Consider the following 24,359-nt stretch of genomic DNA (forward strand, 5'->3'; position numbering starts at 1 on the left):
TTCATCTGGAGGGGTGTTACCAAGTCCCAATTTAAGACTTGGTGAGTCTGGTAGAAACTAGATAGGCTGATAATTTTACCCACACATTCTTGCTTTGAAGGGACTGGGCATGTAAATTATACAAGGATCACTGGAGACCATGATCTGGATGGAGCCTTACAATGACACCAATCTCTACTATTCTCTCTGACCTGAAATTCTGTTTTCCCTTGGTGACTTGGCTAGGAGCAGGGGTTTCAGAGGCCTCTACTGGATTATTCCTAGTTCAATTCTTCTTACCAGGGAGGTCAAGCAGCTTAATATGGGGCTCAGCCAAATACCATGTCATTCTACTCCAAGTATCCATCCGAGAATTGGACAAGTAGCTACTGTGTAGATCTCTGAGTCCAGTGAGTCCAGGAAGGCAGCATAGGTCACAGCTCCAAGATTGCCTGGTCTCCAGACTCTGCCTCTCTAACAGGGCAGTCATAATGGTCTTGCAGATCTCAGCTAGTTCCAGTTTACTGCATACCATCTCTAACAGTTTTGCAATGCTCACAAGATTTTTTTACTTCATTCACGAAGAAATAGCTTATGAAGAAATCACTTTTGCTGAGTGTGCAAAGGATCTGCTTCTCCCTGGGGACCTGGCTGTGGCTTCTGGCTATGAATTTTAGTTCAGTCGTAGATTTGTATGGATTTTAGATTTTAATTGACATTGAGATCTAACGTATACAATGATCTTTACTCACTTCTTAATGTACAGTATGTTTTTGAAGGTCACATCATGAAAATACCGCTAAGATTTAGACCATTTCTATCATCCCCCAAAGTTCTTTTACACCCTTAGTGGTCAATTCCTTCCTATTTAGTCTTCAGTTTTCTGCTATTATGACAAAACACTCGAGAAAATCAACCAGGAAAAGAAAAAGGTTGTTGGTGTGTTTTGTTTTTTTATTAGATCACAAATTTTGATGTTTCAATCTGTGATCCTTTGTTCTGTTTTTTCTGGGCATACAGTAAATGGAAGTATCATGGCAAAAAGTGGGTGTTGCCATACAAATGTTGTCTTTGATGAAGAATCTGTTCCAATCTTCTGTCCACTTTTTACTGAGAGTTTGTCCTCTTGTGAGCCAGCATTCCTCAGATCCCCTGGGTACAAGTCCTTTACCAGACAGCTGCCGCACAGGTGTTTCCTCTCGGTCTGGTTTCTCTTTGTTGTTTCATATAGTGTTGCTAGATTTTTAGGTTTTGAGAAAAAGACCTTTAAATTTGATAACATCTAATTTATAACCATTTTTCTATTTAAATCAATACTTTTTATATTCTACCTAAAAAAACAATCTTTGCCCAATTGAAAGTCACAAGGAATCTTTTGTTTGGTACTGTGTGTGCATAGCAATTTTGTAGCTGCATGTTAAACTTCTTAAGATCTATTTATTAAATCCTTACACACACAAGCTTGTTTTGCACACAAGCATGCATATCTGTGTACCATGTTCGAGCCTGGTGCTACAGAGGTCAGAAGAGGGAATCAGAACTCCTAGAGTTAGAGTTTAAGTATGGTTATGAGCTGCTAAGTGGGTGCTAGGAACTGAACCTAGGTCCTCTGGAAGAGCAACAAGTACTTTTAACCGCGTAGCCACCTTGCCAGTCTCTACAGTTGTAGCATTCATGTTTAGATCTATGATCCCATTTCAGCTTAATTCTTATATATAACATGAGACAAAGGCCAAATTTTCTTTTCTCTTCAATGTTTGCATCACATCCTACAATCCCCACCTAGGTGTTACACCAAGCATCACAGAGAGGTCCTTTTGCTTAGACATCCAGCAATGGAAGGCACTAGGCTTTAGTAGAGAGGCTGCCTCCACCTGCTACCAATGGAGATCCCACAAATGGAGTCTCATTAACTAGCCAGGCCATGCTGCTCATACTCTCAAATCTTATTTGTAGAGAGTGCTTCCTAACCAAACCTGATGCCATCTGCCAGAGTCCAGGCTTCATAGAAGACAGATTCTGAGAGATTTCTGTGAAGGAAGTTCACTATAGAACACTTTCAGTGACTCACGGGAATACATTGTGGGCAGAGAAAAAGGTGGAACCTTTAGGCTTTTGACAAGGTTGACAAGGATTCTGGAATAGCCCTCTAGAGATGTTCTAAAGAGAAGTTAGTGTTTAAGGCCTTGGAATCTCCATTGGACCAGTCACCAGATGCAGGTTGCCCCTTATGACATAGTTCTGTAATCTTTCTTTAGGGCAGCCATCCCAAAACACTACAATCTCAGTGGTCCAAACATCAACTTATTTTCTCAGAGCTCTGAAGTCTAAAAGTCAAAGGTCAAGAAATCAGTTGGATTGCTATCTTCTGAAGCCTCTCTCCTTGGCTTGCATATGGCCGCCAATATGTAGCCTCTTTACAAAGATGTTCTTTCTACAGATATATCCTCATGTCTTTATGTATCCCAAACTACCCCTCTTATAAGAGCACTGGCTATATTGAGGCAAGGTCTTCCAACTTCATTTAACCTTAATTACATCTTTAAAGGACCTGTGGCTAAATGCTGTATTTGTTTTTGAGGTACCGGGGAGTTAGAGTTCTTAACATGAATTTGGGGAGACAAACATGGGGCACAGTTGAGCTCATCAGAAGCTCCTACTAGGCAAGGGTCACATCTGGAGCCAGCATTGAACAGACCATTACCATTACCACCCCCAAGAGCTGTGGGGCTGTATATACTATCTCAAAAGACAGTATCTTAGAAGATTGTGCATGTTAGGCTGAAGGAATTGAAGAAACTGTAAGTGTATGAATCTGACCTCCCCCCAAGGAAGCCCACGAGACTCTTCTGCAAGGAATATACATACTCCTTCTACCCACGAGAAAGGAGCGTCCTAATCTCTGAAGTTGGGGGATTCTCAGATGTATCTGAATGAACAGGCCTTGCAAAGACTTCCCGAGTTTGCCGCTTCAGTTCATGCCTTCTCCACCCATCACGTCCCCATGACTTCCTACTTGGCATCCAGCCTAGTGTAAAAACCTAAGGCTTAACTACTTAGGTCTTCATTTCCTTGTGAAAGGCTCTTATGTGGTACAAATTTCATATTAATACATGTTATGATTTTTCTATTGTTACATTTTCTTTCATTATGGTGGCTCCGGCTGAGAACATAGTAGCGTAAGAGGCAAAGGGTCTTTACTTCTCTCATTCTCAATAGAAATGTAGGCACTGTGCAGACACAAAGTGATATAATTCTCACTAGTAAGAAACCCAAACCCAAACAGCCATGGTGTGCCAGGCTCAGGATGGTGTGCCAGGCCCTGGGCTAATTCTGCTGTATGCCTAACTGAATCTTGATCTAGACAAACTTTGTGTCTACTTTCCTGAAATCTCTTCAGTACAAAACAACAATCTCAGAGACCTCAAAATATAGTACTGTCCCTATAACAAGTATTTCCAATCCCCTAAAGCACACCACTTGTCCCTGCTTGAGTCACAATGACTTAGAAAGTATCTGATGAGATGACCTCACTCCTTTACTACACAGGAATCATTCCTCTTTAACAGTGGTTCTCAACCTGTGGGCCACGACTCCAGCAAAGGTAGCATACATCCTGTAAAGCAGATATTTACATTGTGATTCTTAACAGTAGCAAAATTACAGTTATTCAGTAGCAACAAAATAATTTTATGGTTGGGGATCACTACAACATGAGCGTCACTGCATTAGGAAGGCTGAGAACCACTGCTCTCTAGAGTATAGACCATTCCCAGAGACACCATGCCAGTAACATTGATGATCAGAGAACTATACACTTGAGTGAGTTCCTAGGCAGATGGCAAGTAATAGTGGGGGACAGTGCCTTGCAAAGTTCTGAGGGTGCTGGGGTTTGTTGGGAAAAATATCTTTTCAGTTGATTAATGGAGTGAGTTCTTAGCAGGCCTATCTGGGCTATAACATAGCTTTAAACCTAAGAAGTCTTTGTATTTGTGTTTGATTCATGTCTATATTATTTTTGTTAGTTTTTGAAGACATTTTTATTTTATGTACGTATTTGTCTATACATATGTATGTTCCTGGTGTCCATAGAAATGACTGTGTTGGATACCCTAGAACTAGAATTACAAATGGTTGTAAGCTGCCATGTCGTGCTGAGAATTGAACCCAGGTCCTCTGGAAGAGTATCAAGTTCTCTTAACCTCTGAACCAGCTCTGCAGTGCACCCCTGCCCCAGTCCTGTCTCTCTATATTAATGATGCTGTGGTGGTTTGAATAGATTTAGCCCCCATAGACTCATGTGTTTCAATACTTGGCCACAGAGAGTGACACTATTATGGGTGTGGTCTTATTGGAATAGGTGAGGCCTTCTTGGAGGAAGTGTGTAGCTTTGTAGGTGGGCTTTGAGGTCTCTTATGTCCATTATGGGAGATAGTCTCTTCTTGGCTGCCTTTGGATCATAATGGAGAGCTCTTGGCTCTTTCAGCACCAAGGCTGCCTGCACAATGCCATGCTTCCCACCATGATACTAATGGACTGAACCTCTGAAACTGTAAGCCAACTCCAATTAAATGTTTGGTTCTCTAAGAGTTGCTTTGGTCATGGTGTCTCTTCACAGCAATGAAGCCCTATCTAAGACAGATTCTTATTAATCAGCTACTATGTGCTTAGCATTCGAGACAATATAGTGGATGAAAAATGTAAAAAAACACTAAATGAACCCACAGAGGTGCTCATCGGACTCACAGTTCCATGTAGGGCCAAAATAGAAATGATAAAACCACATGTAAAACAATGCTGAATTAGGCTGGTGAGATGGTTTTGTCAGCAAAGCACTTGCCATTGAGGCTGATGACCCAAGTGTGATCCCCATGGTAGAAGGGGAGAGCTGACTCTTGGTAGGTGTCCTCTGACCATCACATGCAGCATGACACACCTCTGGCCCCTTAAATAAATAAATGAATGCCCTTAAAATATATCACTAAACTGAAAATTCAATTTGATTCTCATGGTTTTATATATCCACCTATACTACATTCTGGGAATTCTGGAACCTCTTATTAGTCATTTGCTGGGTAGGGTGTGTCCATAAAGACTGTCCATTTTCTTGAAGCAAAGGCATAGGGTGGTGGCTAGGTTAAGGCATCTTTTCCAGCTTGTTTAAACCCATCCAATATGCTGGAAGATGTGATCTTGCCTGTTAAGCTAGATGTCGCAAACACCAAGCCAAGCCAGAAGAAGGTGGTAGAAATCTAAGCTGTTCCAGGTATTCTCAGAAAGTATACACCAATTATAGAGTAACCGTGGTGGCAAATCACCATAATCATTACCTGAGCCATATACCTACCACTCAAATCCTTTCATTATTCAGTCTGCATAGTAGCATTATGACGTCAGTATCACTTTCCTCCTTTCTATAGATACAGAAAGCTAAATCTTCAATAACTTATACAAGCCACACAGAAAAAAATAATGTAGTAGGAAATGAAGTACAAACTCATCTGCCTGCTTTTAAAGTCAGAGTCTTTCTCCCAGCATCATTCCTCTCTAATTATTAAATAATTGATCAATATTGCTATTAATTCTTTCTTATCTTCTAGGGATAGGTCCAAGCAAGGTTCTGGTCCTTGGAAGATTAAGGTAAGTTATGTAAAATGGTTAATATTTCTTTGTAGTATATTCAGGTTAGATCAATTTGTGATAGTCAAAGTTTTCTTCTAGCCAATGACATTTGGTGGTCAGACCTTGCTTGGCAGGATAACACGGTGATATCTTCTGAATGAATAGTATAATTTCGCTGTAAAATGGGTGTTATTGTGCATATACTGTGTTAGCTAAAGTATGAGTCAGGATAATCTAACTGCTATAACAACAGATGATCCCCAAATCTCAGTGGCTCAACATAATAAAAGTTTAATTTTTATCCATGTGGTCTCATTAGGATATTCATTAATGGCCATTTGTTCTGAGTAGCTCTCTAAAAAGTGATGACTCAGGGATCCCGTCTCCTTTCATCTTCTGAAGGCATAATTGTCACAAGGCTTTCCCTGAGGCTGCCATGAAAGACGAGGAGAGTACAACCAATGCACATTCTCTCAGAGTACAAAGTGCAACTAACAGAGTAGTTCGCGTGCAACACTGGCATCCACGGTCCATCCTCTGAAGCTTAGTAATGGCCACACCAAAATTCAAAGGAGTCGGGAAGTGGAAGTTCCCAGTAGGAGGCTCCAACCTTGCACAACTTGACATTACAGAAAAAGGGACATATGTATTTGAAGGCCAAGTGGCTATTTCTACCAAAGCTGGTATGAGCTGATTAGGAAAAGCTTATAAAAAGCAAAATTCCCCTCATAGTGTCATGGATACTAATAACTGTGAATCTTGTCCTGTTTATTTTATTAGATGAACTCATAAGCCTGTCATAGGTTGAACTGTGCTTTCCTCCCCTCACCCCCTAAAAAGAGATGGCTACTAGGAACCTGAAAATGTGGCCTTTTGTTGGGTTGGGAGGGTGTCTTTGTGGATACTAAGGACCTTCAAGTAAGGTCATCATGGCGTAACCGAGCATGCTGTAAGTCCAGTGACTCCTGCCTTCAAAAGTCACAAGAAAGGCCAGAAGATGAAAGGAGAAGTCTCAGATACATTGCCACAAGCCAAGTATTACCTGGGGCTCCCACAGGCTGGAGATAAACCTTTCTTCCCCTTAGACTTCTGGGCTCTAATGACATCTGATGTTGAATTCTTGGCCTGGAGAACTACCAGAGAAGAGATCTCTGATGCTTCAAGTTAGACATTTGTTATGGTAGACACACACACACACACACATACACATATCAAGCAAAGAATAACCAAATACATTGCCTAAAAAGGTTTGATAGTAATTGGAATTGTGTTCCTCCAAAGTTCACATTTTAGAGGACTCATCTAGCAGAATTGATGTCTGTGATAGCTATTTTTCCTTGTTAACTTGACTACCACTGGAATTAACTAAAACCTCAGGAGGAACTTTGTTCATGATGCCTTGTGACCTCAGATTTTCAGCCTGCAGAACTATTGGAAGTAAATTTTTATTGTAAAAAGCATCCATCTGTCTCTGGTACTGTTATGATAGCCTTGGGAGACTAACATGGCATGGCAGAGAGACTTTCTGAATGTAAACTGAAGGTGTCAGAAGGTCTAGGGTGCCAGCCATCGAGAGAGCACATCTCAATGAGCTGATGAGCTAAGAGCTGCAGCTTCCTACCTGCACACTAGGGGAGGGTTTAGAACATAAAACCCTATTCTCTCAGAAACAAGGTGGGCTTTTCAATTTTATTTCTGAAGTAGTGAATACAACCAGTAAATGTATTTCTCCTTAAAAATCTCATTCTGAAATGATGCTTTTTAATATAATTGATATATCTTATAATCAAGGAGACCAAGTACATTGCAGTGTATACTACTAAGCACTTTACATGCTCCAATAACCTAGAAGTGGGGTGCTATTTGTGGACTGTTGGGGCCCACCTGTGCCAGTTCATAAAAGCTAATTGTGGTCATTTTACTCCAGTCCAGCTACATCTTGAGGTTAGCACAGCTGGGTATTACACCATTGAAAGTGTTAGTTACCAACCAACCTATCTCCAGATTAGGCAACATGGCCATGCCTTCCACATAAAAGAGGCTAAAGAGATGATTACAGTCCTTTAATCCCAGAACTTGGGAGCCAGAAGAAGGTTGATCTGAGTCTGAGGCCAACCTGGTCTAGAGAGCTATTTCCAGGGTAGCCTAGGCAACAAAGATAAACCCTGTCTCAAAAAAGAAAAAGAAAAAAAGCAGGGGTGGGGGGAGGCTCAACAGTTTGCTCTAGTTAGTACAAAGCCTTGATCCAAGATTTCAACAAAGACCCATCCCAAGTACGGGTTCTTAATACCTGTTCAGAAGGCCAGCCACTCAATTAGCATTTAAGGTCACTGCTCAGAAGCCATTCTGAACCTTCTTTAGTAACCATAGTAACAAGGTTTTCCTCACAATTCATTAGACTTTAAATATCCAACTGTTACTCTCCTGTCTAGAAAACATGTCAAAATGTAAAGCTGTCACCATGTGAAATGAAAACCATTTACAAGTTATATGGGACCCTGATTGTCACATGGTTAGTAATTGTTAGTGGACATTATTGAGTTCTCTATTAATAGTACCAAAGATTCATTCTATCAGAATTTGGTAACTTAGCAATGTTAACCACTTAGAGCTCCACATAAGGAGCTGTTGCAGGTTAGAACACACACACAGCATGAAAGCTGTAGCATGTTATACTTTAAATGAGATATTCCTTACCACTCTCCTACAGCGTTTCAGTTGTGCTTGTCTTGAGGATGGTGTCAACAATGGGCCATCTGACCTTGTGACAAGAGAGACAGGATGTAATCTACCTTTATTTCTACTTCGAAAAAATCAGCAAGTATGCACCCATGGACGAGAGGCATTGCCAGCACTTAAATTGCCTGGACGTGCTCATTTAACTAAGCCAAGGAGAAAAGGCTGTCTTAAGGATTATTACTCCCCAAAGCCAGAAAGCCAATAGCATTTACTCTTCTGACAATTCACAAATATTCATTATTTAGGAATATTTGACAAAGGGATGGGGGCAGGGAGACTAGAATATCCCTATTGTCTAAAGTCAATGGAATAAATAATTTTTTTTAATATTTTTATTACATATTTTCCTCAATTACGTTTCCAATGCTATCCCAAAAGTCCCCCATAGCGCCCCCCACTTCCCTACCCACCCATTCCCATTCTTTTGGCCCTGGCATTCCCCTNAGCATCGTCTCACAAGAGACAGTTATATTTGGGTCCTTTCAGCAAAATCTTGCTAGTGTATGCAATGGTGTCAGCGTTTAGAAGTTGATTATGGGATGGATCCCTGGATACGGCAGTCTCTAAATGGTCCATTCTTTCATCACCGCTACGAACTTTGTCTCTGTAACTCCTTCCCTGGGTGTTTTGTTCCCAAATAATTTTTAGTCACGTTTAAAGCTAAGAAGAAGAAAAAACAAAACAAAACAAAACAAAACAATAAAGTCCTTAGAAGAAAGGAGAATGATTGTTCTGTCCCCAAACCTTGAGCAAGCATACTTGCTGCCTTCCAGGTTCCTGCTAGTGGACAGGAAAGAAAATAGATTCTCTCTTTCTTTTCCTTAAAAAAATAAAAATAAAAATAAATTAAAAAATTACAGAATCTGGAACATGGGAACGTTTGGGAATAAAGCCAACTATCATCAAGTAAGTGGTCTAAGAAGTGCTAGAACCTGGGTAGAGAAAACTTGGCATCAGTTTTACATACACACACACACCACCCCATTCTGTATTCCTAAAGTTCTCTTGAAATGAAAACAAAGAAATCCATCTAAAACCAACCTTATGATGAGCAAAGTGTAAGCGAATGAGAAACAGATGGCTTGGGATGTCCATGGGGCAGGGGCAAGAGGTCTCTAAATGAAGGGCAAGGTGTTTGGGGCACCAATGCACTCGGGGCTTGACTGGCAAATCCTTTGTACCCAGAATGCAAGCAAAGTCCGTGCACCTACATCTCCACATGTTGGCAAGACTAGATTTGAAAGGGTTTTGGTGCCAAAAGAGCAGGCTTTGGAGACCCCCCCCCCGACATTGTTCAGCACCTCACAAATTGCATTTTATAGGTGCCAAGGGCACTTGCAAATCTCACATGTGCAGCCAGAAGTTTTCATTCAAGGACCCAACCATTTTGGCTTTGATCAGAAACCACAGCTTGGTGTAAACATGTCTCCTGCCACATTTTATGATATTTACACATTGCATGAATCCTGCTGGTCTAAGGATCACAAAGTGTTCTGTAGGCAAAGGCCACTGAGACATATTCTTCTAATCTCTGGGTGGAGGAGCTAGGCTGGGGCAGGAAGGGTAACATGGCGAAGGTCATTCCCTAAAGGAGAGGGGCTAAGCTCTTCTCTGTGCTGTGCCCAGATAAGCCTGAGCCCCTGCTTCTCCCATGCTCTTTCCTCATCCTGCTTAGGATCAGTGTCTCCCACTGTCTTCAAATCATTTACATATCAAGTTACAGCTCAGAAGACACACTCAGGATTTTATCATTTGGGGAAAGTATAGTCCCCCACCCCCACCCCCAACCCAAGACCACGGTTATTTGAAAACCATCCAGGCTGACTTTAGGGTTTTGAAAAATAATTTATTTGGCAGTCTTGAGGACGAGGGTTTGCCCATTTGGCCAAAGTCACATTTCTTTCGGTGCAAATGCTGCCATTAATGGGCCACATCATCCTCCACTCTGAAGCAACAGAAGCGGCCAGCTGCCGGCCAGCGAATGAGCGCTGGTCTCCAGTGTAAACGTGGCTGATATCATCGCCATCAGAAGGTCATAAAACTGATTGATTATAAACACAGCTCTCATTTGTTTACAGTTGACATTTTTGGGTTCGGGGTAATTAGCTCATTAGCCATCCGTCTCTGGGGGTGAGGACTCACAGGTGCTGGCAAGAGCCTTGCAAGGAAACCAAGCCAGGAGGGCTCCTGAAGCCTCAGCAAGCAAGCACAGACCTCAGCAGAAAGAGGCTGTGGAAAATGCTGGTCCAGTGAGGGCCAGGTGTCCTTATGATAAAAACTTACGTGCCTCCATGGGGTCACCCATGTAGGAGGCTTTAACTCTAAGGCGATTTCTTCTAACACAAGGTAAAAGTGAAAAAAAAATCTGAGATATGTCAGAAATGTACCAGAGAGAGGCCCTCTGTGAGGAGTCTACATCTGGTGTGGGACTTTTAAGATCCCTCCCTTTCTATAGGCCAGTGAATCAGATAAAGATCATCCTTGCTGTGGTAATCAGTACTTAGGGTGTGGTGTTTGGTTGGTTGGTTGGTTGATTGGTTGGTTGGTTGGTTTGGTTTTGGTTTGGTTTTTTTACTTATAGTTAAAAGAAACTCTTTAGTCTTTGGAAGAAGTTGCTTCTCAGACACTCACTCACTTATGGAAAGTGGGGTGAGTCCGGCTGGACCTTTTCCCACAGACTAGATTCTCATTTTGCTTTGAGCCGTCCACCATCAAGGTGGGTTCTGTCTGGACAACTGAGTTAGTGAAGACTGGCTAACTAGTTAAGCAAGCCTCTTATGAGAGCTTCCCCTTAGCACCAGCGAGAACTCCAGAAATCCCCAAAGCTCTGAAACCTCCATAGGGCTATCCCTTTAAATACACACCTTGAAGAAAGGTCTAGGCTTTGGTTTTGTTTTTTAAGGTGGTTTTAAGTGATCTCTAAATCAATTTACCAGTATGAGATTCGTTTGATATTTGAAGTGTAAACTGTTAAACATCCAATAGTCCAGAGTTTGAATTCTATTTTCTCTTCATAACACTTTAACAAGTAACAGCAATATCATCTGTCCTTACTTTTTATTATTTTTTTAAAGTTTTCTGCCACTTTATTATAACAGAGATTTCTTTTTTAATTAATTAATTTATTTTTAATTAGATATTTTCTTTATTTACATTTCAAATGTTATCCCCTTTCCTAGTTTCCCCTCCGAAAATCCTCTCCCCCCTCCCCCTGACCCCCAACCCACCTACTCCCACTTTCTGGCCCAGGCATTCCCCTATACTGGGGCATAGAACCTTCACAGGACCAAAGGCCTCTCTTCCCATTGATGACCGACTAGGCCATCCTCTGCTACATATGCAGCTAGAGCCATGGGTCCCTCCATGTGTACTCTTTGGTTGGTGGTTTAGTCCCTGGGAGCTCTGGGGGTACTGGTTAGTTCATATTGTTGTTCCTCCTAGGGGGCTGCAAACCCCTTCAGCTCCTAGGGTACTTTCTCTAGCTCCTTCATTGGGGGTCCTGTGCTTCGTCTAATGGATGACTGTGAGCATCCACTTCTATATTAGTCAGGCATGGGCAGAGCCTCTCAGGAGACAGCTATATCAGTCTCCTGTCAGCAAGCTGTCCTTACTTTTTAAAACTTAGTTTCTGAGTTGCCTCATTTGCATGATTTCTTCCTGCCTTCACAGGGAGAGCTGGCATCAGGAGATCTGCATTTCGTAGGTTCAGAACCAAGCCCAGGAAGACGGACTGCTTTATCCAACCTCTGAACCACATCAGTCTCTTGGTGGAAGTTCTGAGATGAAGTAAACTCTTCTGTAAGTAAACGCTCCTGTAAACTCTTATCTCTTTCCCAAACTTTGATGGCTGCTGCAGGAGGTTTGGAAGTTAATTCCTTCCTGGCAGACAGAAGTAGCTGCATATAGCAATGAAGTGACCTCTGAATGTTTAGTTTTGACACTCATTAAACCCAGGAAAGAGCACTAGAGCTCCATCCTGGAAGGCTGGGATCAGAGCAGGTACCTGTCTCATTGTGTTGTTAAGGCTCAGCTCCCATTATTGGGTAGCACTGACGACACGTGTTGATTGTTTCAATATGCTTAGTCCTTCCTGATGGTTCAGGGACTTCATTTGCTAAATGGATTCACTGGGAGTTCACACAAAATCTTTGGTATTTAGGAAACCTTAAGCACAAGTGGATTGATTACTGTTTTCCAGATAAATTGATTCTTTTCTCCTAAGGGACCTGTACAAATCAAAGAAGAGAATTTGAGAACTCCCTTTGACACTGTTCATGTCTTTCCTTCCTTCCCTCCCTCTGGTCCTTCATTCCTCCCCACTCCTTTCCTTCTTTGATTTCAAGAAAGCTGTCTTTCCCAGGCTGATCTCATGCTTCTCCCACTTGACCCTTCCTAGAGGCTGAATTCACGGGCAGGCATTCACCACGCCAGCCTGGATTTGATGCCCTTTTTCTTTGCTCTAATGTCATGGGTGCATAGCATTTTCTTCCACTCTACCAAAGAAGTCTGTGAACTTAGTCAGCGGTCCCGCTTTCCACCATGGCTGTGTCCTTGGCACATGGATTGGCACACAGTAGGTTTAATACATGTTTGGATCAATCTTACTAGACTTATTGGATTAGAGACCCAGGTCAAATAAGAAAAGTAAAGGGACCTTATTACATAACCTAGGGGATGGCCCTTAGCAGAGAAGCCCCCTGGTCAAATCCGATGCTCAGAACCACAAGAATGATGGTTTGCATATGATTGGCTCAGAAAGTGACACTATTAGGAGGTGAGGCCTTGTTGGAGTAGGTGTGTCTATGGGCATGGGCTCATACTAGCTACCTGGAAGCCAGTCTTCTAGCAGCCTTCAGATGAATGTAGAACTCTTAGCTCCTCCTGCACCATGTCTGCCTGGATGCTTCCATGTTCCCATCTTCATGATAATGGGCTGAACCTCTCAATCTGAAAGCCAGCCCCAATTAAATGTTATCCTTATAAGAGTTGCCTTGGTCATGGTGTCTGTTCACAGCAGTAAAACCCTAACTAAGACAACAGGCATGGACAGATATACTTTGTAGTTGTAATTGGGGGGAAACTGGGCATTTTTACAACTAATTGACACCCCCCTTTCCTAAGTTCCTGGTAACTGCCCTACATGCACCTCTTCTCAGCATCAGCATCTCTTCATTTGTTTCATGTTACTCTCCAACTACCTTTCACCCATTGCTAAATATCAAATCCCTGGGTTCATGTGCTTATTCCCATCCTTCCCTCATTATCCTTTTAATGCCTCTTCACACTCCATTTTATCTCTGAGGGAACTAATATTCAACAGCAAGTACTAGAGAGGCACCGCTCTCCCCCTGCCTGGAAGCACCTCCCAGGGAGATCAGAGATAATCCAATTATATAATATTAGGGGGAAGTCAAACAAGCCCTAGGCTTCCCTGCTGAGTTCTTTGATGAAAACACATTATAAATGCTTTTCTTAGCAAGTCCCACAAAGAGCGTGAGGTGTGGCTTGGGTTTGAGGCAATTCAGCAAGGTTGACAGAACTTCCTCCAGGTCTCCATCTCAGCTCCGGTGACCAGACCAGGGTTATCAGGACATCTTGGGATGATAAGACCTTAGGAAGTCAACCACTTCTAAACATGCCCCTAGGGACTAAATGGCAATTGCTTCCTTTACAATGAGAATCACTTCTCAAAGGCTGGGCTCTCCATTCTGTTTTCTCCCTTTGGCAGAAATACTTCAGAAGCTAAGTAATACCAATCTACTTACTCAGCCCAGAACTAGAGCAAGAGTAGCTGATTGGATTCGAGACGTCTTTATCTATTTTGCTTGGAAAATCTAGAGATAAAAGCAAAAGCATTGAGGAGATACTAATTTTATAGATGCTGTCACCTATGACTTCTTCTGCCACCACAATCTTCTTCCTCGTGAGGACCATACATTAATTCTTAATTGGGGTGTTCTACTTTAATAGCTTTAGATTTGCTGCACAGATAGCTAACGTGCACCTACTAAGGACTAGGTACTATGACAGGATCTGGGGCTATAAAAACAATTGAGACAAGATACAGATCATGAATCCAGAAGAGGGAAATGGCTGTACAAACAAATACTTTGTTAAGGGAACTAATGACCTATTATTTATGACAAAAATAATAGATACTAGAGATACTTTCAAGAAAGTCCATGTCAGGTACAGGATTGACTGGCAACTAGCTCAGGATGGAGTTTGGATGCTGAAAAAAGGTTCTGATTGACAAAGGCTTGGGTTGGATGCACTAACCATAGTAAGATAAAAGGACCAAGAACACTGAAGCCAGAGCCAGAGGGAACACCAAAGGCAATGGCTATCACTAAACAGCCTTCAACATTTGAGGACTGCTTAGAGATTTGTTCAGAAGTCCAGAAACTGATGCAGGGTTGACATGGGAAGAAACAATGAGCTAAGTTTTCCAGATCTTAGTGCTAGAAAAAAGGATTTAGAAACCTCCTCATGCATGTTGAGTCCCCTTGGTAGTAAATAGCCTGAAGGAGCAGGCACAGAGGAAACCAAGGGAAGCCATGGGAAATGGTGTAAAAAGTGACAACTGGAAAAGAATTTAAGAAGCAAACAGAAAAAGGACAGCCTGGAGGGATGCCAAAGGGAATTAATGACCAGAGACCCACAAAGCGGAAAGGAGAGAGCTGTAAGGTCATTGAGAAATGCAAGGAATGGTCAAGAAGAGCAGGAACTGGAAAGGATTCTTGGGCTTCTGCTGTACACAGTAGTAGGTCATTAGTACCCTTAACAAAGGGGTTCTTACAGAGTACTATAGACAAAACCATACCAGCAGGTTAAAGGTAGATGGAAGAACACAGTTAAGCAGATAAGATGGAGCTAGTCTTTGAGGGACTCAGCTTTGAGGGAGAGAAGGAATTAGCCAAGGAGCTAACATAGCTTCTCTCATTCATAAATTTCCATTCACCATTGAACTGAACACACAAGCATCATGGAGCTGTGTGAGGAAAGTCCAGCTAACCATAAATTGGCCATGAAGCAATCACTGTCGGCCCTGGTTTCAAGACAAGCAACAATACCTGATGGATATTAAATCACAAATAAGCATTAAATAAACCGGCAGTGGTGGCACATGCCTTTAATCCCAGCACTTGGGAGGCAGAGGCAGGTGGATTTCTGAGTTCAAGGCCAGCCTGGTCTACAAAGTGAGTTCCAGAACAGCCAGGGCTATATAGAGAAACCCTGTCTCAAAAAAAGAAAAAAAAAAGAAAGAAAGAAAGAAAGAAAGAAAGAAAGAAAGAAAGAAAGAAAGAAAGAAAAGAAAAAAAGAAAAGAATTAAATAAGAGGCTTCAGGAAGACCCAGAGTTCTCAGTGGCTTCAACAGAAGCTGTGCATCCAGGGTGGGGACCAGATTTGACTCTAGATTAGGCCCATAGGCATTTGGGAAGTTCTACATCACCCAGGAAGGAGCTCCAGTGTTTCCTGCAGATCCCGGGAGTGGCCCAACCCTGAATTAGAGTCTATTGGTGCTTGAGGAGTTTTATATCTCAGCAAGCATCTTCAGAGGAAGCAGGGGGCCCAGGATGAGGCACAGATTGAACTCTGAGTTAAACTCACATGTTCACAGGAAGTCCCACATCTCCTAGCAGCTCCAGCAGTAGCTGAAAAAATGAGGGTCAGGAGCAGATGTGACTCTGAGTAAGGCCCACGGGCCTGTGGAAGGTTTCACAGTTCATAGAGAAAACTTACAGACCCAGGTAGGAGGCCTTTGCTGACACGGGACTATATCTGACCCAAGAAGAAGACTTGAGATAGAGTCTCCAGTAAGAAATACCAGGCCCACAGAAGGAAAGGACATCTGAGCCCCTCTAGGACCTAATGTTTGACTAAGCAATGCAAATACTACCATTGGAAGAAAAAAAGTGACTAGAATTTTAAAAATAAAGAATACAAAGGAAAGGAAAAAACCTTAATAATAGAAGTAACTCCAGTGCAGACACAGAAACAATATGAAAAACAGACAGGTTCCCCCTCACATTGCTGATCACACAACAGCACCTAAGAAAAATGACTTGGAAGAACTACCAGACAAAGAATTCAAAGGAATGATTGTAAGTATGCTCAAATATTTCAAAGAAGTTTCAAGAGAACAAAAACAAAGATTATGGGCAGGGAAGCAGGCAACCCCATAATGAATACATGGAGAATGTTTTCAATAAAATCCTAGAAGAAAAGTTTCTTAAACCTAGAGAAAGAGATGGACATCTAAGTGCAAACAGCCAACAGGACTCCAAATAGACAGGGCCATAAATGTAACTCCTTGCAACCTAATATAGTTAAAACATTAAAAAAGCAAAACAGAACAAAAACAGAATAAAGAACAGGTATTAGAAGCTGCAAAGGAGAAAGGTGAAATCATTTATAAAGCCAGGTCCACCAGAATAACACCTGACTGGTTGACAGAAACTTTTAAAGCCAGAAACCTCTGGAAAGATAAATTCCATGTTCTGAAAACAACAGTCAACAACTTAGAATGTTATACACAACAAAACTATCTATTAAAACTGAAGAAGAAATAAAGCACTTTCCACAATTAAAACATATGAAAACGGGGGGGCGGGAGAGATGACTCAGATGTTAAATTCACTTGCAGCTCTAGCAGAGGACTCAGGTTCAATTCCTAGCACTCCCCCCAGTAAGTCACAACCATCCATTAGTCCAGCTTCAGGGTATCTGATGCCCTCTTATGATCTCCAAAGGCAGCAGGTAGACATGTAGTGTACACATACTTGCAAGCAAAACACTCATATGCATAAATAAATAAATAAATAAATACTCTTTTTTTTAAAAGATAAAAGAAGTTATAACACTAAATCAGCTCTACAGAAGGTACTGAAAGAATCGTTGGCTCTGAAGACATGAATACACATGTGGGAGAGATCACAAAGAATAAGTAAATGATTCCAGTACAGTTAATCAAATGAGATCGAAGAAAACACTGCAAAACCCAAAAAGACAGGAATTAATACACATGTGTTAAAAGTGAATCTGAATATTAAAGTCTCAATGTCCCAATAAAGAAACATGGACTAGAATATTGGATTAGAAAACAGGATCCATCTTTTTGTAACTCCAAGAAACGTATCTAGCCATCAAATGTAGGATTAAAAAAAGGCACTCCAAGTGAATGAAACCAAGAAGCAAGCAGGCAAAATGTTTCTAATATCTGATGAGACATCAAATTAAAAGTAGTCAGAAATGACTAAAAGGCTCATTTCATAATCCTTAGAGAAATAACCTGCCAAGAGGATATTTTAGTTCTAAACATATGTGCACCAAACACAGGTGTACTCAGTTTCATATAAAAAAATACTGTTAGATTTAAAAATCACAAATTAAACCAGCACAATAATAGTGGGTGACTTAAATGGCTCTTTCTCAACAACAGACAAGTCATGTGGACAAAAACTAAACAAAGAAACACTGGAGTTAAGCAACATCATAAATCAAGTGAACCTAATAGACAAGCATAATACATCCTAATCAAACACTCTGTTCTTTTTAGCAGTTCATGGTACTTTCTGCAAAATGGACAACATATCAAGTCACAAAGCCAGTCTCAGCAAATACAGAAATACTGAAACAGCATCTCACAGGCTATCCAATCACAACGGAATCAAGCTAGGTATTAGCAGCAGTAAAAAAACCACAAAAAGTAGTACTGAGAGAGACCAAATAACACACTATTGGGCGTGATATTTGGATCCAGAAAGAATTTTTTTTTTTTAAAAAAAGGAGATCTAAAATTTCCTAGAGTCAACATACCAAAAATCTGTGGCATACAATGAAGGTTCTCTAAGTGGAAAGTTCATAGCATTAAGAACCTATACCAAAAATATCTGAGAGACCTCAAATAAATAACTTAATGATGCACCTGAAGAACAAGAATGAGAAATATCCCCAAAACATAACAGGAAAACATAATCAATACAAAATTGAGTTATCAAAATTGAAAATTAAAAAGAATCAATGAAGTGAAGAGATTTTTTTTAAACAGCAAGATTGACAAAGCTCTAGCCAAAATAGCAGAAAGAAAGAGAATATTAGAGTTAATAAAACTAAAGATTACAAGGGAGGCATTGCAACAGATGCTGAGGAAATTCAGAGAGCCCCAAGAACACACTTGAAAATCAGTATTCCACTAAAATGGAAAATCCAAAAGAAACAAATGAATTCCTAGAAGTACTTGACCTACAAAGTTTAAGCGGGGATGATGTAAACAGTCTAACCAGGTCAGTTAGAGAGAAGCTCCATTTCAAAGTCTCCCAACGTAAGGAAGCTCAGAGTTAGGTGGATTCACCACCGAGTTCTAACAACCTTCCAAGGGACCAACAACAATACTCTTCAAATTATTACATAAAATAGAAAAGAAAGGCTCTCTCCCAAATTCTTTTTACAAAGCTAATATTTGCTCTAATACCCAAACCAGACAAAACCCCCAACAAAACAGAATTATAGATCTCTCTGATAAATATGGATGAAAAAAATCTCAAAATTTTGCAAGCAAAAATTTTAAAAAACACATACAAAGTTGATATCCCATAATCAAGTGGGCTTCATCCTGGAGAGGCAGACATGGCTCACTGTACATAAAGCAGCATATGTAATCCACTATATAAATAGACTCAAAGACAGCAACCACACGGTCATCTCATTAGGTTCAGAGAAGACATTTGACAAAATTCAACTTGTTAAAAGTCCTTGAGCATCTGAAGATACAGGGGACATATATCAACATAAGAAAGACAATGTACAATAAGCCCACAGCCAACATTATGCCAAATGGTAAAAATTTTGAAGCATTTGCATTAAAATCAGGAACAAGACAAGGATGCCCACTCCACTCCTGGTGCTTGAAGTCTTAGCTATAGCAATGAGACAGGAGATAAAAATGGATATAAATAAGAAAGGACCAAAAAAAAAAAAAAAACCGGGCGGTGGTGCCGCACGCCTTTAATCCCAGCACTTGGGAGGCAGAGGCAGGTGGATTTCTGAGTTCGAGGCCAGCCTGGTCTACAGAGTGAGTTCCAGGACAGCCAGGGCTACACAGAGAAATCCTGTCTCGAAAAACCAAAATAATAATAATAATAATAAAATAAAAAAGGAAGAAGTTAACGTGTTGTTACTTTTAGATTATACCCTAAAGACTCCAACATAAATCTATAACATCTGACAATCACAGTCAGCAAAGTAGCAGGATATAAAATTAACACACACAATAGTATCCTGCCTATATATTGACAAGGATGTTGAGAAAGAAGTTACTTCTTTCTCAACAGTATCATCCACAACAGCATCATAAGGAAATAATGAAGAAAATCTAACCAAGGAAGAAGGAAGAAATTAAAGAAGACACAGAAGATGGGGAGAGACCTCCCATGTTCACGGGTTAGTAAGATTCTTATTGTGAAAATGGCCATCCCACCAGAAGCAATCTATAGATTCAGTTCAATCCCCATCAAAATTCTAAGGTAATTCTTCACAGAAATTTAAAAACCAAAATTAAAATTTATAATTGTAAGTGAGGGTTCTGTAAAACCACTGAACTGAACCTCTCCATGGGTAGAAAAATTTATTGGGGATCAATTGCCAATGATGTTGGGCAATGATCTAGAGAGGGGGCAGTGTCAGAGAGAAGAGCAAAATGTCAGAAAAGCAAGCAGATTTTATTTAGTCAGCACAGTGGGTTTTTTTGAGTGTCTGTGGACTGTAGGATTGTTTGGAAAGCAGACTTCTCTTGCTCCAAATGACAGAAGATTAAGGGAGATTCATTATAATAAAAAACAAAACAAAACAAAACAACCTTAGGTTTCTGTTTATCCAGTATCACCCTCCATTGTACCCAGGCAATATCCTTCTGTTTAGGATATTGTCATTAGTACTGACATTTTTGGAGGGTAGCTTTGTACCTAGCAATATGGAAGCACAAAGACCCCGGATAGCTAAAAACAATTCTACACAATTAGAACACTTTGAGAAGCATCACCATGCCTGATGATTTTAAATTGGACCACAGAGCTATAGTAATAAAAACAACATGGTACTTTGATCAAAAGACAAAACTGAGAACCCAGATGTACATGCACACAGCTACAGCCAACTGATTTTTTTGGCAAAGATGCAAAAAACAAAAACAAAAACCAAAAAACATGCACAGAAGGACAAAGGATTGGTGTCTAGAATATATAAGGAACTCAAAGCAAAACAACAGAAGAAAAAAATTAAACAAGAAAAACAGCCAATTAAAAAGTGAGCTATGGTAATAACAGATTTCTCAGAAGAAGAAATAGAAATAGCTGGGAAGTATTTTTTAAAGTATTCACCATTCTTAGTCATTGTGGAAACGAAAATGAGAGTTCTTGTGAGATTTCACCTGACTCCAGTCAGAATGTCTAAGACTAAGAAGAGACAACTAGGGCTGGTGGAATGTGGGACCTGGGGATCCTCTTGTGCTGTTGGACGGTCTGCAAATTGGCGTTGCCACTGTGGAAATCAGTGTGGTAGTTCCCCCAAAAGTACAAATAGCTATACTGTATGATTTATTTATCTTTCTCCTAGTCATATACCCAAAGGACTTGAATTCCCACTAAAGAAATACGTACTCATCCATGTTCATACCTGTTCTGTACACAGAAGGTAGAACATGGAAACCGCCTGGTTGTCAATGAACCTCCAAATGGATGATGAAAATGTGGTGCCTATGTACAATGAAATTTTAATCTGCTATAAAGAGAGATGAAACTGTGCAATTTTCAGATAAATGGATGAAGCTGGAAAACATGAGTGAGGTTTCGCAGACCGAGGAAGACAAATGGCACAGATTCTGACTCATGTGTGGAGTTTAGTGTTAAATCTTTAGATGCATGAGTTTGGGGAATACCAATAGATTGCAGGAGACTAGGAAGGAACTGTGGCGAGGATTAAAGAACCTAATGGAAGGGGCAAGAGTAGAACACAGGTTATGTGTAGTTAGAAAGTGGGTAATGGGAAAGCTTACGTAGAGAGAGGGACAGGAAGGAAGAGCTGAGAAGGGGGTGGGAAGGGGTGACTAAGTGTGTTTGAAGAAGACGCATGGAGGGACTGGAAAGGTAACTCAGCAATTAAGAGCACTAGTTACTTGTTCTTCCAAAAGGCCTTGATCTGATTCCCAGAACCCACAAGGTGACTCCCAACCATCTGTAACTCCCATTCCAGGGTTCCAACCCCCTCTCCTGACCTCCAGGTACCAAGAACTCATATAGTACATGGGCATACGTGCAGGCAAAAGACCTATACACATAAAATAAAAACAAATAAATCTTTTAAAAAAGCATTATGGAAACTTACTCTTTCATAAGCTTCCTAAATATATGGCCACATAAAAGAGTTTAATTGGTGTTACTCTACACCAGAAATTATGCTTTTCCCAGAGGCCATACGTCACCAAATAAAAAGCTCAGAGCCAGCTGTGGCACACCTCCCTTTAAGTTATTGGTCAAGAGAGTCCCAGAATCCTTACCTCCAACAGTTCAGGCTGTAGCCAGCATTCTTGGTCACCCACCAGAGCTTGATCGTAAGACCCTGTTGCTGAACACGCCACACACTGGCCACACAACATGGCGAAGTCACGTTAATACTGACCCAGGAAGCTTCCTCCCACCAGACAGCTCTCATGGTACTGGAAGGTGCTATACAGGTTCTTGGGGAGGTAGGGAGTGCAGGAGGAAGAAGTCATTAAAAGCCTTACCTAGCTGTGTTCCTTGCTGTAGAGACTTGAATAAGAATGAGCCCCACCATCCATGGGCTAATATATTCGAATGCTTAGTTATCAGTGAGTGGCATATTGGAGAAGGTTTAGGAGGTGTGGCCTAGTTGGCATAGGTATGGTCTTGCTGAAGAAAGTATGTCCTTGAGTGTGGACTTTGAGGTTTCAAAAACCCATGCCAGACCCAGATCCAGACCCAGACCAAGACCCAGTCTTCTCCTCTCTCTCTCTCTCTCTCTCTCTCTCTCTCTCTCTCTCTCTCTCTCTCTCTGCTTATATATTGGGCTGTAATTCTCAGCTACTGTTCCAGTGCCATCATGCACGCTATCATTCTCCCTGCCATGATGATAATGAACTAAACCTCTGAAACTGTAAGCCAGACCCCAATCAAATGCCCTTTTGTAACAATAAGAGTTGCCTTGGTCATAGTGTCTCATCACCTCAATAGAACAGTGACTAAGATTCCTCAACTTCAATAATGACTCACCAGTCAAGCCAACAGGTGTGGCAGTGGCACAAATGTCTTAGGACCTCCTTCACAGGAAGGGAATGCGTGTCTAGAATTGTGATCCTGGGAAAAACCCTAAGGTTGGTGAGCTCATTAGACCCACAGATGAGCCGACTGCTTTATTTTTTTTAATGGATATAGTATCAAATTGCTCTCTGTGCTCATAAATCAGTGCAGCTTGGACCTCCTTAGATAAGCAGCTTGGCATAGTAGATGATTGTGCAGAGAAAAAGTGACTGTCGAGGAACCAACCATGAATGAGCTATCGATATCACACTCTGAGCCAGGCTCAGGGACCATCATCGAAGAGGAAGGACAGAAAGATCATAAAACCAGAGGTCAGGAAAGACCAGAGGTAAACATTGTTTCCTGGACACTGCACCCATGAACTCACAGCAGCTATGGGTGCCTATGCCGGATCTGCAAACCACCAAGCTGGTCAGCAGCATCCTAGCATAAAGTAGGGGAGGGACTGGTGAACTTCCACCCCTCACTGAAGAGCTGTTGTCAATTCATGGCTTCTGAGAGAAGGGTCGGTCTTCCCTATGGATGTGGATCCTGGTAGGTCAGCCATGTTCCAGTGGATGACCCAGCACCCAGAAGTGTATAGACAGCACATACTAGGGTCAATAGATTATCAAGTTTTAAAAAAGAATGGCATGAAGTTTGGGGGTGGGGAGGTGGGGGCAAGCTGGGAGGAGGAAGAGGAGGAGCTGGAAGTGAGCGTGATTAAAATACATCTGAAATCCTCAAAGACTTATTAAAGTATTTTTAAAATTAAATGAAATGGTCTAAGATATAATATGTATTCAGTATTACTGATGTTTTTTTTTCTTTATTTCTTTTTTCTTTTGAGATGAGAGTCCTCCATATTGGGTACAAATCATCCTACTGCCTCCGTCACCCAAGGGGCTGGGATCACAGTACTGTGCTACCCCTATGAGCTGACTTCGTACTTTGGTAAGAGTGGTATGTTATAAGCTATATGTGTGCAATGGCTGTCCCAAAGTAACTCTGTCCTTGGGCAGCTTGCATTTGGTTAGCCATCAAGGTAAAAGCAGAAATCAGTCACGTAAGCCTTTACCCGGGGTCTAAGGTCCGACAGTTCCTGATGTCACTGAACCTTTATCATCCACTGCTTTCCAATGCTCCACGCCAGCCTCCCTCTCTTCTCCAGCACTCTCTACCCTGCAATCCTAGCTTCACATAGTTTTCACAAGGCATGATTTTCTTAGAACATTTAATGCACTTCATTCATTCATTTAAAATTCATTCTTCATCTATCCATCCATCCATTCATTATTCATTCATCCATTCATTCATTCTTCGTTCACCTATTCATTCATTCATTCTTCATTCCAAACCTAAGGGGACGTCTGCCATCATTGCCTCGGTTCGCTTGTGCTCTGCTTGTTGCCTCTGTTGCTCACTGACAGTTCCAGGTGTGTCTTATTCACTGTTTGGTCCCCAGCTTCCCCTCACAGCATAAGATGCACTAAACAAACTGAGAGAATGAGGAAGGGAGTTGAAGGCCTCAGAAAGCCACTCCCCAGTCTGCAAAGGAGATTATAGTTAGGAGACTTAAGCTGATGGGGGTGGGGGACGACACCCAGAAAGCCAAGAACCCTTTATTCAAGAAAACCTCCATCATTAGGTAAGAACTGAAGAGTCTGTGGACAGAAAGGACTGTAGCATCCTAGGTGGTATGGTAA

At 41.3% G+C, this 24,359-nt stretch overlaps 1 long non-coding RNA gene across 1 annotated transcript; it reads right to left on the minus strand.

Moving 5' to 3' along the window:
- Positions 1-934: 934 nt before the first annotated feature.
- Positions 935-7,942, minus strand: LOC110308845. The gene is made up of 3 exons (XR_002379611.1): positions 7,892-7,942; positions 6,644-6,734; positions 935-1,215 (listed from the first exon to the last, which is right to left on the minus strand). It is a non-coding gene; the product is annotated as an uncharacterized LOC110308845 (long non-coding RNA).
- Positions 7,943-24,359: the final 16,417 nt, after the last annotated feature.

The sequence above is a fragment of the Mus caroli genome, chromosome 14, assembly GCF_900094665.2.
Source record: "Mus caroli chromosome 14, CAROLI_EIJ_v1.1, whole genome shotgun sequence".
Taxonomy (NCBI): Eukaryota; Metazoa; Chordata; class Mammalia; order Rodentia; family Muridae; genus Mus; species Mus caroli.